The sequence below is a fragment of the Bison bison genome, unplaced genomic scaffold (assembly GCF_000754665.1).
Source record: "Bison bison bison isolate TAMUID 2011002044 unplaced genomic scaffold, Bison_UMD1.0 scf7180017864265, whole genome shotgun sequence".
NCBI lineage: Eukaryota > Metazoa > Chordata > Mammalia > Artiodactyla > Bovidae > Bison > Bison bison.
In genome coordinates, this window is record NW_011494837.1 from 613,130 (window position 1) to 620,043 (window position 6,914).

The window sequence follows — 6,914 nt, forward strand, 5'->3', positions numbered from 1 at the left end:
CTCCCACTGCAGGCAGATGCTTTACCGTCTGAGCCACCAGGGAAGCCCATATATATACTGATGACTATTAAATCTTGATGTCGAGCCCTGATTGCTCCTTAGAACTCTTATGTACAACTGTCTGCTTCATATCTCCATTTGAATACTTAACAGGCATCTCAGGCATTACATGGCTAAAACTAAACTCCTGATTTTTTCCCTCCAAATCTGCTTCTCTTGTACCACCACTGACTATGTTTCTTATTTTCCAAATGTAGAGTTTATCTTTGATTTTTCTCTCTTCATCTCTCAGCCCAATCTATTAGCATGCTCTGTCTTTAAAATACCAATATCCATTGCCTCTCTCCATCTTCACTACTTCAACTCTAACAAAGTTAACCGTTTTTCTTTTTCATTTTTTGCTTAAACTATTTCAGTAGCCTCATAATGTTCTTTGACCTCTATCTTGTTTTTACCTCTCTTTGGCTCATAAACTGTGTACCAAGGACACCGTTATCTCTACCCTCAAACACTCCAAACTCACATATTAAATTGTTCCTTCTACTTGTAATTTCCCCAGATTTTTTCATGACTTGTTTCTTCATGATTTTCAGATATTGGTTTAAATATCACATCCACATTCAGAGAAGATTTCCCTTACCTCTTGATAGAAGAAGCCACAGTCATGCTATGTAACCATATTAATTTAATTTTCAGCACAGCACCTATCAGTACTTCTTCACTGTATATCTTTACCACTAGGTCAATCCCATGAGACAGGGGCTTTTGCTTGTCTTGGTCACTTTGTGTCCTCTGTGTTTAGAATAGGACACTGGTACAAGATAGCATTGAATAAATGTTAGTTAATGAATGAATGGACTTATGGATAAATATATATTTAAAGTACATCAGTATATATACTATTTTTAAAATTAAGAATTATACAGTTTTGGACTAGCAAACAGACATGATTTACTTTAATTTTATTTGTTATATCTGTTCCCCATGGTATAAATAGCTTTAATTGGACAAATCATTATTTTTGCTATTTTTTATATTACACTGTTGCTGCTGCTGCTGCTAAGTCATTTCAGTCGTGTCTGACTGTGTGCAACCCCACAGATGGCAGCCCACCAGGCTCTCCTGTCCCTGGGATTCTCCAGGCAAGAATACTGGAGTGGGTTGCCATTTCCTTCTCCAATGAATGAAAGTGAAAAGTGAAAGTGAAGTCGCTGAGTCGTGTCCGACTCTTAGGGACCCCATGGACTGCAGCCTACCAGGTTCCTCTGCCCATTGGATTTTCCAGGCAAGGGTATTGGAGTGAGTTGCCATTGCCTTCTCCTTATATTACACTACAGATATCTATTTCATTTAATGGTAGAGTGACCAAGATTGTAAGGTGAGGAAGGAAATGTTTTGCTTTCTCAAAGGAATTTTTGGAGGCTCTGAAGAAAATAAGCAATTGATGCAAAATTGGAAGGGTTTTACCTTTTTTTTTTTTTTTTAAGTATTCCATTTAGTGAAATTTAAAAAATTGAATAAAAGTAAACAGTGGAAAATAACTATAAAAATATATGCTCACTATTTTGAATATACAAAGTCTAATGGAAGATTTTGTATTTCCATTCATGAGAAAATAAAAGTGTTTGCTTTCTTCAGCAGACTTAATGGAATATATGACCAAATTTATATAAAAGAAGAGAAGAACTTAAAAAATAATAACTTCTAGCCACTATGTTATGTTTTTTGACTTCAACTTCTCTGAGAATTGGGAAATTATAATCAATATTAGAGAGATTGAATGGAAATATACAAAGCAATTCTTTTTTTTTTTTTTTAATACTTAAAATAACCGAAAAGAGAAGGCAATCTCCTTGAAAGAATCTAAGCAGTTAGAGGTCATAAGATATAATGTACAACTAATACATAAGTATCATATTTTTTAAACATTTAAGACTATGTGTAAAAAGTACTTATTTACATTTTACACATTATCTTATACATTTATATGTATCTGTATAAAAGTATAAATTGATTCTAAAAGGCTACCCTTTCAACTCAGTTATTTTTACCTGCATCTTATATATTCTGTTTTACATTTAATAAAGCACAAGAAAAATCTCATTATTAATAGGAATGAATCATTAATAACTATAAAGTGTTTTGACAGTCTGATATTCAATTTTGCAGTTCTTTAGAAATCGAAAGAACTATTAATATAGAAATGCTAATAATTGTGATCATTTGTTCTGTTGATAAACATAAATTTAAATTTTTGATATTTTGGGGACGATTTCTAACTGTATATAGCAATACGTATTTTAACAATTATCAGTGAACATATTTATATTAGAATCTCATCCTCAAAAGGTATTTTAGTTTCAAAATTACCAGGAAGAGTAACATGACAATAATTTTCATTCACTGTTTTCTATTAATTTTTTGTTTGCTTTTAAAATGGGAATAATTAATAGGTATATCACAAACTCCTCTTTGTATTGCCTTTTTGTCTTTTCCTCAGTTTTTAATGGAATTTGGTCCATTTTCATATTCAGAATTCATGCTCTGTCTCTGATTTTTTTAAAAATTAAGGTTATTATAGAAGGTATAACTAACATTTTAGGAAACATGGACTGTTAATTAACAATTATTCCATCAAAAGTAAAAATTAAGCTGTCAAAGCTTATACTGCATATAAAATTAAACCTAAGTATAGTTTGTTAAAAATGTACAAAGCTATTCAAGTTTCCAATAATATACTCTAAAGAAAAAGTATGATTAACAAAATGATTAATAATATATCATAAATAAAGCACATATAGTTATCTTTAAAATCTACTCTCACTCATATCCATGTTAGGAATGCTCAGGTATTGTGCCTTTCCAAAAAACAAATGCTCCCATTTCACATTTTGATTTTTTTCCCTTGGAGACCTAAAACACTTAAAATTATGTCAAAACTCCATTTCTGTAAGAAGAAAATGAGATTTTTGCGTTATATAAATATATTAATACAATTTCTTTAAATACATATATATGGCATAGGAAGAACAACGTCAAATTAAAGCAAATTAAACACTTCAATAACGAACATTTATGCATGTTAAACCTTATTTTCCAAGCAGTACATTTTAAAAAGCCTCAGTCTTTATTTTCATATTGTCCATGAAAATTCAGTGCTGTTTTAAAGATACTTTTGAATATACCGCAATAGTAACTCTAGATAAAATACCAATGGATTTTCAAACAAATTGGTTTTTACAATGCTCACATCAGTCACACTGACAAAAAATAGCTTGTTAAGTTACAAGTCTGTTAGCAAAAGAGTGGTCATTGATTTTGTCATAGAGCTTCTAAAGACCACACGTTTAAGCAGATTTATTTGAGTAGTATAATGTGGCAATAAATAAAACATGTACAGTTAAATAAAAACTTCATTACAACTTTAATAATAATACTGAGTAAATAATTCTAAAGAGCGCAACAATTATACTTTATATGACAAATGAAGTGATGGTAATTAATTCCGTCTTCTCTCTGACTGAGTGAAGATGTGTTTAAGTGAAAATTTAAGAAAAGCAATTTCTATTTAAATGCGTATATTTCATTCTACAAATTACTAAATGTGGAAGAGAGACCTAAATTATTATAAAAGCAAAAGAAGATGACATTCTAAGTTAGGTAAAAACCTTAAAAGTGTATTGTTTATTTTTTTTTATGATTTAGCACTATTCACTCCATCTATCATGATTTCAAAAAATTAAGTGATATTTGGTCTTTCTAGAACAAAGGTAAATTAAGACTGTTCCAAGGACAATAATCTATAAACGTAGAAAAACTAGTTTAGAAATGTTCACATCGATACTGCTTGTCATATTTAACTCATGAAAACAGTGACATCTATCTACAAAGTTAATAATGCTTAAACATAAAATTTGATTTAGATATATGAAAAAATGAAGATTCTCATGTCCTTGGAGTTTTCTTTATAATAATGTATTATTTTGGAATACGGACAGTTCTGTCTTCAGTGAGGGCCAATGACATGGAGATTCTGATGCTAACTAAATAAGAATCCCAAAGTAGGGTTGTCCTCCTTTTATTATTTTGTTGAACACCTTAAAGTCATATCTCAGTTGTTCTGATTTACAGTTTGAGTTATTATCTTAACCAAAAGTAAGTTTATCATGACAAATTAAAGATTAGCCTAAGGTTACAAATAATGAAGAAATATGGATGAAAACAAAGCTTTACTTGAGAGAAAATTTTCAATAATTCTGATACTTTTCTAATTTACAACTCCCAGGAAATTGTGTTAATTTGTATTTTATTTTCTAATTGAAAGTAGATACCACATCTTTATATATAATACATTTAAAAGCGATCTTTCATCCTCATCTGTCAGGTAATTTTCTTTTAATGCTTTTGTATTCTTAAGGATTAATTAGGTCTAAAAGATAGTCGAATTCTTCTTTGAGATTTTCCTCTTTAAAAGAAACAAATCAAAATTTCTTTTAAGAATATAGAGATTTGGTAATTCTAATAAACCAGTGTGGAAATTCAAGCAAAAACCTTCTTTATTTTGTTTAGAAAGAAACTTTGGTTTCAATGCACAAGTGCAAAAATACAACAAAATGGAGTGGACTTGGTACTATTAAGATAAACCCAACACTGTGTTTTTAAAAAATGAAATTTATTTTTCTTTTCTAAAAGATGAAATTTATTTTTTAGTAGTGCTTTGCTGCCTGTAGTAATTGTAGCTTACTTTTCATTTTTTGTTTCACTTTTAAAGTAATTTTGAATCAACATTGATAGGTTAAAATTATCCTTCAAATCTATTCATGTACTGTTAAATAAAAACTTCATTACAACTTAAAAAATATTACTGAGTAAATAATTTTAAAGAGAGCAACAATTATACTTTATATGAAAAGTGAAGTAATATAATTCTGGCTTCTAAGTTGCCAATGCCAACAGGATTTTGTTACCTCCTTTGAATTAAGAGTGAATAACCTAAGTCTTCCAATATAAATATCCTTTTTTAAACATTTTATATAAATCCATCATTAATTTGAAATTCTAATTATTAATCAGAAGAAAGAGGCTTCGTTAAAACTACATTCTGATGACCCGCATCTTCCTCTGGATCTTTTGTCTTTTCTCTCAGGATACAGGTATATCATGTCACACCTCTTATAACACAAAAAAAATATATTTTATCCTAAGAAATCTTTGAAACACTTGCCTAATACTTGTCTTTTTAAGGGAATAGTAAGAGAAAGATGGGGCATTTACTCTTCTGAAATGTAAGATTTTTCTTTTCCTTTATTTCATCTAGTAATATGTTAGCTCTGGTTGTGAGTAATCATTTCTTTCCTTTCTTAAATATGTGCTGGGCCATGCTTAGTTGTTCAGTCAGGTCCGAATCTTTGAGACCCCATGGACTGCAGCCTGCCAGTTTCCTCTGTCCATGGAATTTCCCAGGCAAAAATACTGGAGTGGGTTGCCATTCCCTTCTCCACAGGGTCTTCCCAACCCAGGGATCAAACCCAGGTCTTCTGCATTGCAGGCAGATTCTTTACCAGCTGAGCCATTAGGGAAGCCCTTTGTTAAATATATCATGTTGGAAAGAATTTTATGCAACCATTGCAGTCATATACTTATCGTTACATTTCCTAGGGCCAGTGAATTGGCTTGCGCAGCAGAGTGTTTTCTTACTGGAGGCACCTTTGAGGTAGTGAGTCTACACATGAACTGAGCAGTCTACAGAGGCGGTATGTGACTCCCGAGGAGAGTCAAATGATAGGTAACAAGAGAGATTGTCTTAGAGAATCAAACAAGTGTGCTCCCTTCTATCAGAGGAAGTGTGGAGGCGTCTATGAAAAAATTTGAGGTCCAAAATATTTCCTTTCATAGGGACTCAAATCCAATGGCAAATAAACAAGGTTTCATTTATTTAATGTATTTTTGTTCTATGGAAAGAACTAAGTGACGTGGAAATTACAGTAAACATGGCAGATAGGCTCTAAGTTTTAAGCTTAAGAGATACTTAGAGGTAAGGACAGTACAGTCAAACTCATCTTTGCCATAAAATTTTATGCATGTAAGGGACACCTTGTAGATATTTGTTAAACTGAACTACAGTTTACACTGCCTTTATTGAACATTATTATAAAAAGTGAAAATCTTTTGAAAATGCTGGTCATAAAAACAAAAAGTTGGATGACTTCAGTGCCCTGTGTTCTAATGGAAGAATACAATCAGTCTACCTTTTGGAGTCAAAAGCCTCTTGATGAAAGTGAAAGTGGAGATTGAAAAACTTGGCTTAAAGCTCAACATTCAGAAAACGAAGATCATGGCATTGGGTCCCACCACTTCATGGGAAATAGATGGGGAAACAGTGGAAACAGTGTCAGACTTTATTTTTTTGGGCTCCAAAATCACTGCAGATGGTGACTGCAGCCATGAAATTAAAAGACGCTTACTCCTTGGAAGGAATGTTATGACCAACCTAGATAGCATATTCAAAAGCAGAGACATTACTTTGCCAACAAAGGTTCGTCTAGTCAAGGCTATGGTTTTTCCAGTAGTCATGTATGGATGTGAGAGTTGCACTGTGAAGAAGGCTGAGCGCCAAAGAATTGATGCCTTTGAACTGTGATGTTGGAGAAGACTCTTGAGAGTCCCTTGGACTGCAAGGAGATCCAACCAGTCCATTCTGAAGGCGATCAGCCCTGGGATTTCTTTGGAAGGAATGATGCTAAAGCTGAAACTCCAGTACTTTGGCCACCTCATGCGAAGAGTTGACTCATTGGAAAAGACTCTGATGCTGGGAGGGATTGGGGACAGGAGGAGAAGGGGACGACAGAGAATGAGATGGCTGGATGGCATCACTGACTCGATGGATGTGAGTCTGAGTGAACTCCGGGAGTTGG